We start from the raw sequence: 13185 nt of genomic DNA on the forward strand, positions 1-13185 counted from the left end.
CACACACACAACCTCAGACTTGAGAGCGAGCTAATAATGAAGTGATGAAGCCTTCGGATCTGGTTCTGATATGACTGTCCACAGACGGATTGACCAAACTAGGCTTCCTGCCACTGGTTCACTTTTTCAAATGCAATGTCGGCATATTTATATTTTGTCCGATAGAGCACATCAAAGCTGTAGTTTGTTTATATGTCTGTATGCAAAATACAAAATTATCCGGGAGAGTGTAGTTCAAACAAAGTTGCTATCTGTAACTATGAGAACACTTCGTGGAATCAAAAACATGAATATGAGTCACCGAGTATTCTCAGAAAATGTTCAAATGAAAAGTAGTTGCTTCTCATTATACACTCTGCTTTCACTTTGGATGCTGTTCCTGTGGAACAGACAAACCCTGACCTGAGTCACGTCTCAGGGTTTCATCTTCCCTCTCCTTGGTTTTGTCTGGCTTTGATCCAAGGTAATTGGGCTGTGCAGCATATAGAGCTGAAACACTGCTTAGTCTCTCCTGGCAGATAAATGCTCCTGAACATGGAGATGGGCATATACAAAAAAGGGAGTTAACAGGCTCATGTGAAATTTGGAAATATTGCTCATGCTGATTTGCTTTCCACCTTAGTGAAGCAACAAAAACTACTAATTTGAGGGTTAAGTTAAATATTATGTTTCATGTGGCCTCTCAAAAGAGCTGAATATATTAAAAAAACATATATTTAAAAAGTACACAAATTGAAGGGTTAAGAGACCTGTATTAACCAAATGATCAGCATGCTAATATACTAAACGAGGACAGTTGACATGATAAATCTTACACCTGCGAAATATCAGCACGTAAATAAGGTCATTGCTAGCATGTCGATATAAGCATTTAGCTCAATGGTACGAGAAAGAACAGCTCCACACAGCCACTAGAATGACAGTGCCCACAACATTATAGAGGCTTATTTACTATAATATGCTCAGATTCTGTGACTATTGACGACTCATGTTGCTCCATGCAGACAAACACAGAACACACACATTGCTGTCCTCCCCAGAATCAATTTCAGAACCCATCAGCTAACAGTCTGACAACAATAAGACTTTATATGCAGAATCTGATTCCAAAGATTACACCAAAATGAACTATAGTCTCTTTCGTAGCATACCTTTGTAAATGTTTCACCACTTGGTTTACTACTCAGCCTGTGAATAGAGTTGCATGATTTTTTCTGTGGCTCTAGAGAAGCTGTGTCAGGTTTGACAAGTGAAGTGACATCGACCAGCTATCTCAGCTTGGTCTTGGTATCAGCTAATTTTTAAGGCCCCGCTCACACGGGACCGTTTTAACGTGTTTGTTCAAACGAGGCCGCTGGAAACGCTGTAGTACATATGCTGGGACTGTAAGTGGCGCTGTAACTTCCGCCAAAATACACCAAAAGCCGCGAAGAAGAGCAACCGAGCAGCCCCGCTGCAATGTTGCCATGGCTACCCTTCTGTTTAAGCCCTGAAACTGAAACTGAAAGAAACTGAAAGAAACCAATCTGTGGATATTGCATCCCGACCAAGAAACACGAAAGAAAACAACTCCGTGGAGAGGACGGCTCAGAAAGAGAGAGATATTCTGTACAAACACCGGGTGAGATCCTCCTTTGTCAATATAATGGATCAATGCATGAAATCTGACTCTTAATTTTGTTTAAGGAGTATATTGGGCGTTAACAATTCTGGTTTGCCTTTTATAATATTATTTCATTCAAGAACCCCTTGTGCGTTTAATTAACACAGCTATTTTTGATAGTTGATACAGCAGTGAGCAGGAGAGGTGGGGAGAGCCGGGGCTATCCTTATTTTTTCAGGAAATATTCGTATCGAGGTGATTACACGGACTCGGTTGACCCCCCAGAGCGTTTCGTTTGCAAATCTATCCACCTTGGGACCCGTTATTGTTTGTGGGGTCAGTTTCTATCGGCCTCGTGTAAATAATAGGGCTATACGCACGCGAAACTATGCAGATACAAGCAGTTTTCTCCTGTGTAAACGGCGCCTAAAAGAGAGGCCTGGAGTTTAAAATGTGGGTGTGAGTATAATTTCCAAAATATATGTCTTGTTTAACACCCAACTTTATGAGAGTGCAGTCATAAATCAATTTTATTATCATAACATAGTGTACCTTTTGGGATGTATACAGTATTTGTCCGAGTATTTGATTTTGTTTTCTCCAGGTGGAACAGTCTTCCAACCGTTCTTTTACAGCATGTCGAATAACAAACCAAATGCATTTTTTCTACTCTTTATTTCAAGATCTTTCAGTTTGCCTCTTAGGAACTCTGCCAAGTTCTGCAGATATATTTTCCACAGACCAAAAGACAATGCTTTTCTTTTAATTCAAATGTAAATTAAACCTCAAACTCCTTTTTGTATGTATGTAAAGGTTTTATTCCAACAATATCAGCATTTTTTGTGGAATCTAAACACGATACTCTAGAACTCATCGTTGTTCAAAACAATATTTTTGTCATGAGTCATGGGTGCATATGGCCTTAGGGATCAAAACAGAAGAACTACCAGTTCGACAGGTTCACTGTAATAGGTCAGAGGCACTAAAGACATGCTTCAGGAAATTCATAACAATAAAATAATTGAGCAATTTTGATTATCCCTTTTCAACTTTTGTTAAAAGGTATATTTGGATTTCTAAAGTAAACAGATGAAATGTTGTTTTGTGTCACCACGACAGCTGCATTTCCCTTGCCTGCTTCTCTTCACATTCAACACAACAAACCATATCATAATCTCTCCATGACTCGCAGTAAGACACCCTGTAGCCTATCTCAATTCAATTCAATTCAATAGCTTTATTAGCATGACCATAGTTACATATAGTATTGCCAAAGCTCTGTATAGTTGCAACATCTATACACAAATACACACAAATAAACAGTTATAAACAAACTGCTAAGAATTTGAACATTAAGCAAGAACATGTTTTTTTTTCTTACAAGGAATACAGACTCATTTAATTCATATAATACATTAATACAAAATAGAATATGATATATATATATATATATATATATATACATAAGATATATAAGATGTGAGACCTGGTGTATCAGCTCAGTCCGATTGCCTCTAACTGTGGCAGGCAGAGACAAACTGTCCTGCAACAATGCAGCTCTCTTTATATTCCCCTAGTAGTATTTTTCATTTTTCATTTTAATTTTTAAATATTTGAGGATGCTTATGATTGAGTTTTGGGAAGAATTGTTTCCGTATAGGTTCAAAAGTTGGGCATTGTGTGAGGAAGTGCTGCTCTGTCTCCACAGCAGTTCCTCCACACTGTTGGCATGATCGCTCCTCTTTTGGCAGCCATGTTTTCTTGTACCTGCCTGTTTCTATGGCCAGGCAGTGAGCACTCAGTCTGTACTTTGTCAACATCTTCCTGTGTTTAACATCAGTCACTGTGGTCAGGTAGGCTGCCAGAGTGTACTGTCTTTTTAGGGCCAGATAGCATTGCATTTTACTTTGTGTTTGGGATTTAGTGTTCCAATAAGTGAGGTCGTTTTTTGTGTGTTTTGTTATAATTTGGTTGACTCTAATAGTTGTGGGCTCAGACTGGTCCTGAGGCAGATCACAGTTTGAACCGGTTTGTGAACAGAGTGTCAGGACCAGCTGAGAGAGGTGACTCTTTTCCTTGTTCATCTCTTGATATTGCAGGGCTTTTTGGTGGTAGGAGTGGGGGTCACTTTCTTTTAGATGTAGCCAATATTTAATTGATCGTTTCTGGATTTTTGTTAATAATGGAAATGTGCCTAATTCCGCTCTGCAGGCGTTGTTAGCTGTTCTCCTGTGAACCTGTAGGATGCGTTTGCAAAACTCATTGTGAGCATTTTCAATTGGATGATTTTCCCATTTGTCAAATGTTTGGTTTGTTTGTGGGCCCCACACTTCGCTTCCATATAGTAGGATGGGTTGTATTACTGATTGAAGTAATTTAAGCCAAATTAAAATTGGAATTTGAATGTAAATTTGTCTTTTTATTGCATAAAACGCCCTGCGTGCTTTCTCTCTCAGTTCCTTGACAGCTTGATTAAAACTTCCAGTGGAACTTATTTTCAGGCCTAAATAATTATATTCTGAGCAATTTTCTATTGTATGTGTCCCAATTGTAAAGTCAATATTGTTTGCCTGACATCTGGATCTTTTTTGAAATATCATTGCTTTTGTCTTTTTTATGTTAATTGCCAGGGCCCAGGTCTGACAGTAACATTCGAGTATGTTTAAACTATGTTGAAGTCCTTCTTTTGTCGGGCTTAACAGGATTAAATAATCTGCATACAGCAGGAATTTGATCCCTGTTTCGTGAAGTGTGAGCCCAGGTGCTGTGGACTGTTCTAAGATAGTGGCCAGTTCGTTAATAGAGATGTTGAACAGGGCCGGTGATAAACAGCATCCTTGTCTTACTACCCGTTCTTGAGAAATTAAGGTTGTTCTTTTGTGTCCAATCTTGATGCTGCACATGTTGTTTGTGTACATAGATTTTATTAGGTCAAATGTTTTAACCCCTATACCGCTTTGAAGTAGTTTGTTGAATAGACCAACATGCCAAATCGAGTCAAATGCTTTTTGGAAATCAATGAAACAGGCAAATATTTTGCTTTTATTTTGATTAACATATTTGTCAACTAGGGTGTGTAGGGTGTAAATGTGGTCTGATGTGCGGTGATTTGGTAAGAATCCAATTTGGCATTTGCTCAGGACATTGTGTTTTGTAAGGAAGTCTATAAGCCGGGAATTTATAATACTACAAAAGACCTTCCCCAGGTTACTGTTCACTCAAATGCCTGTAATTATTAGGGTCAGATTTATCGCCGTTTTAAAAAATGGGTGTTATGAGACCACGATTCCAGCAGTCAGGAAAGTAACCTACAATCAGGATCAAATTGAATAGTTTGAGTATAGCCAATCTGATCTTTTTACTTGTGTGTTTTAGCATCTCGTTCAATATGCCGTCAAGCCCACTTGCTTGTTTTGGTTTTAGGTTAATCAACTTTTTTTCCAGTTCCTGTTCAGTAATTAAAAAGTCCAAAGGGTTCTGGGAGTCCTTGATGACCAATTCTCCAACGCAGAGACACATGCATGACAATTTGGCAGACTCACTCACATCTGAGGTGCCCACTTTGTCCAGACAGAGCACAGAGGCTCCGTTGTCCCACCCCCCAAGGACACAGTGGCGGACTGTGCATCAGTAATAAGCTCAAACACAATGACAGGTTTCACAGACATAGAGCCGAAGCTTTGAGTCAACAGATGATACATTCCCCGTTTAATAAGTGAGCCTATAGCTCCCTCCCAACATAATGCACTCTGAGCGAGGAGCTCATTTAGTTCAGCTATACCTATAGTACATGATGTGATACACCAAAGTCACCACTGCAGGCCATTCATACCCTGAAATAGTAACCATTGTTGTACCAGAATATTTTAATACAGTCTCGATTGAATCTGAAATTGTTTTCAATATGACTAACAACAAATCTAATTTGTTATGTCATTTAAACTGTCATTTAAAATAGCATAGGCCTACTGTTTGAGGTTATATTGCAGACTTCTTCTTTGGCAGTGCCAGGCAACTGTTCAGATACAAGAAATAGAGACTTGTCCTTTTTACACTTAGTTTTTTTGGAGGACTTAAAGAAACAAGATATAGCATGAAACGTTGGTTGGATAAGAAGAAGTTTAGATGTGTATTGTGTTCATTTTTGGCAGTCATGCTAGCTTTTCCCCCCAGTCCTTTTGCTAATTAAGCTAAGCTAACTGGCAGGCTGGAAGCACTAGAGGGCAGTCAAAGTAGCTGCTTCAAGCAGATATAAAGCAAAACTAGCATTTCATTTGAGTCATGTTCTGTGTTTCTGATTTATATGAGTACTTCACTCTCTTTTTGTTATATGTTGGTCTCTTTGACATCTTCAGAAAAGTAACTAGTTCATTAGTGGCTAAATGTTCCAGCTAATGCTAATTGTAATTGGTTTGGTAGCTAAACGTTTAGATGGTAAATTGCTAAATTTGAGCTTTTTTGTGTGGGTTAAAACAATTAATGCAGCTGGAGATTGGGTTGATGGGTGGGATACTAGAGTATTACATGTAGTGCTTAAAGGTGGGGTAGGTCATTTTGGAGAAACCAGCTCGAGTGTGCTAGAATTTGAAAATACACAGCCGGAAAAAATCTGCCACTTCCTTACATAGCCTCTCCTCCAACACACACGAACGCGCACATGACCAATGAGGGCACGAGATAAGTTTGTGCACAGATGGAAGGCTGACAGGCAGGTAGGCCATCCAGTTATTTTAGCCGGGCCGGCTAAAATGATTGGTCGTGCTTTTTACAGTAGCTTCTATGGCTTCCACAGATGACATTTTTTTAGGGATTGTTTGTCAAAGCACTTAAGATATTCATTGCTATCGGGATGTTGAGAGCATTCCATGGAATATAACAAAAAGTGTATCTCGAGCCGGTTACTGATTAGGGGAGTGTTCAATATGACTTTATATCCTCCATCACCCTCCTCCTTATCATAAGCTACATCTTGCACCCCTCAGTGGGCCCGCCTGCGCCTCCTGTGCTTTAAACCCATTATTTCCCTCGGAGCTTTTTTTTCAGTCCATATTAACGCGGAAGTCGGTGACGCACCACTACACTCAGCTGCTCAGCGGGGGCAACGCAATAAACAAAACGTCGTCATTCGGAGCCAAACACAGCGGTGAGTGTCTTCTTTTCTCTGTTAGTTGGAATAGGAACATTTGTGTCCAATGCAGCTATGCGTCCGTCCACACTGAGGCTCCTCTGTGTCCGCTGCGCCTCTCGCTTTATTAAATCCGACCGGAGGTGGCTGACGGTCTGTCGGTCGGGCGGACTGACGGACGAGCGTCTGGACTGTGCTGGGATTTGAATGTGTGAGAATTTGCTTTTTTTATTGGCAACTGTGAAAGCCGAGGGTTGGTTCCTAGTGACTGTCAACGTAACCTGTTTGTGATAAAGGTATGGAAATGGAGTTTAATGTCAGCGACTGGTGCACTCTGCAGCAAAAATCTGCAACGCGGTTTGTGTCAGCCCTGCTGCTCTTTATTTCCTCGGGTTTGTCCATTCAGCATGTGTTTGTGATTGTGAATCAAGAGAATACTTAATGTGTCCGAGCAAGCCTTTGTTAGTCTTCCCCAAGCCTTTGCGACGCTCAGTTTGGCGTGCCTTAAGATGGGACACGAGTTCATTAAAATATAAATGATTGCATTCAGACACGATTAAGCAATATTGTAACGAGTAGCATTTGTTCCCAACATTGCTATCTTAAATGTTGTAAACTTGAATTCTCTAGCCTGTAAAATGGGGGTGACCATGTCATAGCTGTGGGTTTGTCTCTTTTGAGTTTACCACCCTGGATCAATATGTATTGGATGTTAATGCTTGAATTAACATGGTGGCCCACAGCAGTTTCCTTTTCTCAAAGATCATTTGCTGTAGACTTGAGGTCTGAGGCACACTGCTGTCTGGATGTTGCCTTTTATTATGAACCATAATAAAATCAAGCTGATAGCCATAGCTGCATTGCTTCCACAGGCTGCAGCTGCTGAAAAATATAAACAGTCATTCTAGTTTTTATATAATCAGCTTGACATCAACAAGACAACAATTCCACCCTCTGATTAAACTCTAAAATGTTGTTTTGCCTGATGAATGTGAGGTTAGTGTACTGCCCTCAGTGAATTGTTACAGTGGCTCTCAGATTACACTCAGTCTTCTCATTGGCTGCAGGATCATCTTTCCTCCTTTTCTTCCACCTCACACTCCAGTCCTGCTGTGTGCCATGATGCCTGCAGTATAGTCTGTGAGTGTGTATTGCAATTGCAGCTTGTTTAAACATTTTTAAAGCACATCATACACACTTGTATAACTAAAGCTTTCTGTGCTTGCTACAACTATGTGGTGGCCTGCTGTGTTGTTTATTTTTTCAGTGGGAGGGCAAACCTTTCACTCAGCTTCATTCCAAGGTAACAAGAGTTGGCGTCATGTCAAATACAGCCTTTTAAGGCACAATTTTTATCATGATGCAGCCTGTGGTGTTCAGCTACTGTCAGTGTTAGAAGAACAACCAGCTGTGTGTGTTACATCACTGTAGCCTTTGGTTATGTCTATGGTAGTGTTGTGAAAAACGGAGGGCTTGTTGCGATAAGAAGCCTCATTGTCCCGTGGAGTGTGCGTGCATGCATACATTTACAGATAACACAATGCATATTGTCTCTGTTGAGCTGCTGTGTAACTAATCCGGCCTCCTCCTCACATGGGATTACTGCATATGGAATGGTTTCATTTCCACACAAACACTTGAAGTTTCTGAAACTGTTGAGTGTTCAAACGATAGCGACGGACGGTGGCCTTTTTGTAGGCATGCAGTGATTTAGAATGGGAGTTCTTATCTTGGTTTCATACTTGAGTTGAACAAAGATATGTCTTGACTTTGAAAAAAAGCAACTGGGGACACTTTTCATCTTCATTAGCAGAAAAAAAAAAATGCAAAGCCAAATGAAAAGTCAGCCTTTTTTATTCATGAGCGGCTTGAACTTGTCAAAGTTGTCATATTGAGTGCACAGTTATTTTGTGTTTTTTGTTGAATTATAGCATTGATATCACATTTTAGTGAGGAAAAACCGCCTTTAATAACCATACCAAGTGACTTGTGAATTTGCTGTATTCAGGTAATCTTTTTCTCACAGTTGGGAACACTTCCTTGCCAAGGAGGTTATGGTTTCGCTTCAGTTGGTTTGTTTGTCTGTCTGTCAGCCGGATTATGGATAAACTGCTGGCCCAAATGTAATGAATCTTGGTGAAAGGTTGTAGCATGGGCCAAGGAGGAACCCTTTACATTTAGGAGTGGATCGTAATCACAGGCGGATACACCATTTATTTCTCACTTTCGCTAACACTGCGTGATGGGTTCATGGCCTTGCTGGAGGTCTCCTCTTTCTCTGTGCCCTTCTAGTCTGCAGTATAAAGTCATTTCCTATGACGCCATCTTACATTTCCGACTGTCCTCTCCTCTCCCTCTGGTTTCCTCTTCCTGGCATGGTCTTCCCATCATGACCAGCTGACTTGGTGCGCTCTGACAGTGCAGGATCATGCAGGTATCGGGAAGCTTTCTGCCTTGATGAGAAATCTCACCTACTCCCGAGCTGCCAGAGCTGTCAACAGACTCTAAAGTTGCCTGTCGCCCTGTCAGGACCGACTGCAGGGAGAAATGAGGAAGTAAAACCATGATTATGATTCCAAACTGAAAGAGGGAGGCTGAAACTGCAGCTGTTAAACTGCTAACACTGGGAGCCTGCAGTCTTAACGGACTGGGCCATTGTGTGCTTGCAAATTAACTCATGCTTTGTGTCTTCAGAGATAGGTTCTGAATAAAGTAATTGGAGGGTGGAAAGAATGCAATCAAAAGTATCTGAAGTCTTTGATAGCTTTCTGCCAATTAAATGCCATAATTGTTTGACACAATTGGCTGTGATGGTGAAATGTGCCGCCCACAGTATTTTACATTTTGGAACAGCCGATGTGTTTGACAGGCCATTTTGTGATATTCTATAGAGGTTTCAATCAAATTCAATTTAACAATGGCCAAAACACATTTCAACTTGCAGAAGAGTTTCAGAAAAAAGTTTCTGAAAAGAAGTTTTTTTTTATTTTTTATTCTGGTTCACCTTATTCACATCTTTATTTAGTTTGTCCTAAACGCCTGTCCTTAGTAATCACATACAGCATGTTTCAAACGGCAAAGAGCTGAAAATGAACTCATTTTTCAAGCCTAACCTAGTTTAGCTAAAGCTTATGGTAATGAAACTTATGAACATTTCTGTTATTTCCGCTAATATGTCAGTGCAACTAATTATGGTCAACTAATGCCAGACACCAGTGACAAAAATGGCCTTCTCAGTTTCCCAAAGCCAAAGTTAATATTTACAAATGTGTTGTTTTTACCGACCAAAACCCAAAGATATTAAAGGTCCCATGTCATGGCCATTTCTACTGATCATAATTCCATTGTTGAGGTCTACTAGAATAGATTTATACTGTGCAATTTTCCAAACTCACATTGGTTTCTCATACAGCATCTCTGTAAAGTATGTGTATTCACTCTCTGTCCAAAACGGCTCTCTGTTGGAGCTCCTGCCCCCCCCTCCCTGTGAGCCCAGTGTGCTCTGATTGGTCGGGACGTTGCGAGGCTCGCTGCTCACTGAGCTGGCTTACTGGTGTGGTTTCCGGGTCGGCGATACAGCGGGACAGCGCGAAACTCATCCTGAGCACACACAAACACTCACAGCCGAAGTAAAAACAATAAGTGTGGCTTGATATTGAGTAAGAAAAAGGTTTATAAACGCTGTGAGAATGGGTCTGCGGAGAGCATTTCTCCGCGATCCCAACTCGTCTATTACCAACCAGGGGACTCCCTGTTAGTTGAAAATGTACGCTAAATGTCCCCACCCCTCCTGGTGTGGGAGGAGCTCCGCGGATTGATCCATTTTGGTTCCCGGAAGAAACAAATGGAAAAAGAGAAATCTCCAACGCGGCGTTCTGGGGCAGCATAGACAGGTCTTTTCTGTGTTAGAGTTTTACTCGCTACAGGGTGTACTTTGAGGGTTTTTGACTCTGCAGACCGTTTACATGCAGAAAAACCTTCGTAACACACAAGGGGACGGGTAATAACCGGAAAAGCATGACATGGGCCCTTTTAAGTGTACAAAAAGGTGGAGAACCGATTGATTTCATGTCATTGTTTCAGCTCTACCTTTTTAATCTAAAACATACATCTTATCAACAACAAAACACACACTCACCAACCACTTCCTTTATCATCTTTCCTGTGCAAGTATCGTTAACCACACCACTTTTAATTTGCGCTCTACCCATCCAACAGCAATCTTCTTTACTCTTAATATTGTATTTAATACTGTTTTTAAAATGGCACCTGCAGAGGACGTTCTGTGAGTCACACTGATTCTCTACGTCACCTACTTACCCCCGTCCCCCCGCTGTGGGGCTTAATCTGTAACATAATATTGATTTACATTCTGCAAAGAGACAGGAGATGGATCCAGCCAACAAAAAAAAAAACAGTCTTCATACATATCCTGTTCCCTTTTACTGTGTAAATGATCCAGGATGTGGGTTTTCATGGACTCTAGTGACTTTAAGGAAGTTGTGATATTGTCATTTATTACCTCCAGTTTAGCAAGCTTTACTTTTTGAATAAAAATAATAAAAGTATGTTAACAAAATCACCATATGGCAGTTGCCATTGTTCCACAGTATGGTACCAAGGTTTCCATTGCCTCGTAGACTCTGTGCTGCTGTCCCATACTGCTTCTGTTATCTGATCCTTCTCCGGTATAATCATATGAACACGTCCCCTGCTAGTCGTGTTGTATCAGCGTCTGGCTGGGCTGTAATATAATAGCATAATAAAGGTATGATACTGTGTCATTCCTCTTTGCCTCCTGTGCGCTAACTCAATCCTCTCCTGCCCTGCTGCTGTGCCCCACTGTGGCTGCTCTTTGTCTTTAGGGAATAGAGTATTGATCCAATCTAATGGCTTCCTCCTATGGGTGATTTCATGCACCCCCCATGACTCAAACCTCACTGGAGTAATGCTAATGGCAGGAGTTAGAAATAGGGATGTCCCGATCAGCTTTTTTTGCTCCCGATCCGATTCCGATCATTTGATTTTGACAATCTCCCGATACCGATTTTTCCCGATCCGATCTTTATGCAATGCATTAAGAGAAAAAAAAGGTAACAGATAACGGCTGGTCATCCAACGCGATGAATTCAGCTATCTTGGCTGTTATTTTTTTTGGCCTTTTCACTGTTCTGGGGCAGTTTCTCTTTCCTTTTAAAAGTCTCTGAAAGTGTTGGTTGTTTCAGTGCCGTTACCCGAGTGGCCGCTGTGTACTCGTCGTGTTGTTGTTGGTGTTTGTTTCTCAGGTGGCGTATTAGATTGGTCGTGTTGAACGTAGCTCTGTTCTTTCCACCACGCGGAACCTCCGCCTTGCAAACATTGCATCTGGCTGTTACACTGCCTTCGCTTTCAATTTTATAATGCTTCCAAACTCCTGACATTTTCTCTGTCCCGACTCCCGAGGCACCAGCTGAACGTAGCCTCTTGTTAGCTTACTGCTACTATTAGACACTGCGCCCTGCCCACTCTGTTGCCAGATTTGAGAGAAATAAGCAACCAGGTCTATGAAAACAAGCCCAAAAGAAGCAACACATACATGATGTTGTGTAATTTTAAACAAAAACTAAGGCCTCAGGATGACTTTAAGACGTGAACATGGTCATTTTTGTTTTGTAACATTAAATAAAATAATAAAAATATTTTTCCCAATCCCCGATTTTTTTTCTCCCGATTCCGATCTTTTGAAAATCACGTGATCGGCTCCAATCCCCGATCACGTGATCGGATCGGGACATCTCTAGTTAGAAACCGTGCTTATTGGACAACAGAGCAGTGTTTATATTGAAATGTCTTGCACATCTTAAGTAGCCTCCCTCCCTCAGACTTATGTGTGTTGGGCGAGTGCAATGAAATGATGATGTGTGGGATGAAGAGGGGGAGGTGTGGCTCGACAGGGGCAATACATCAGCAGAGCATAAATGCTGGCTCAGCTGAATGGACCCTCGGATGGCACTGCTGCAGGTAGTGGGTTATGGTTGATGATGTCATTAGGGTTTACAGCGTCTCCAAGGTCTCTGTCTGCTCGTAGCCACGGATCAAGATGAGTGTTTGTGGAAGGAGACACAATAGTACTGTTCAGTGTGTGTAGCCAGACACAACATAGGCTGATGCAATGACAATGACTTAATCTGGAGATTGGAGTCTGTTTTTGGTTTTGTGTTTGTATCAACAATCTTCAGAATGATCCTGGTTACCTGCTGCTCTGCTAAACTTGTAGCTGCATTTGGGATTGTCTCTCTTTTTAAGGATGGATTACCAATATCAGAAAAACAAATGTAGTACAGGCGTACGTTTCATGAACAGGTTTAGTGCATTTTGGCTTCAATTCTTCAAGCCTCCGGTAAAATCTTCTAAAAAGTATTCAGTCATCTGATGTTTTGGTGACGGTCTTTCCAAACACTTGCAAGGAAGTTGCATT

General features: G+C 41.0%; 1 protein-coding gene across 2 annotated transcripts in view; it reads left to right on the forward strand.

Moving 5' to 3' along the window:
- Nucleotides 1–6442: 6442 nt before the first annotated feature.
- The window catches only part of march8 (membrane-associated ring finger (C3HC4) 8), an 81436-nt gene continuing 74693 nt past the window's right edge, over nucleotides 6443–13185 (forward strand). The window contains exon 1 of one of the 2 annotated variants that reach the window (XM_034151765.1): nucleotides 6443–6746. The gene's annotated coding sequence lies outside the window, so the exon portion shown is untranslated. The remainder of the gene's footprint in view (nucleotides 6747–13185) is intronic. The other variant, XM_034151764.1, reaches the window with a different exon arrangement.

This window comes from Trematomus bernacchii, unplaced genomic scaffold (assembly GCF_902827165.1).
Source record: "Trematomus bernacchii unplaced genomic scaffold, fTreBer1.1, whole genome shotgun sequence".
Classification (NCBI taxonomy): Eukaryota; Metazoa; Chordata; class Actinopteri; order Perciformes; family Nototheniidae; genus Trematomus; species Trematomus bernacchii.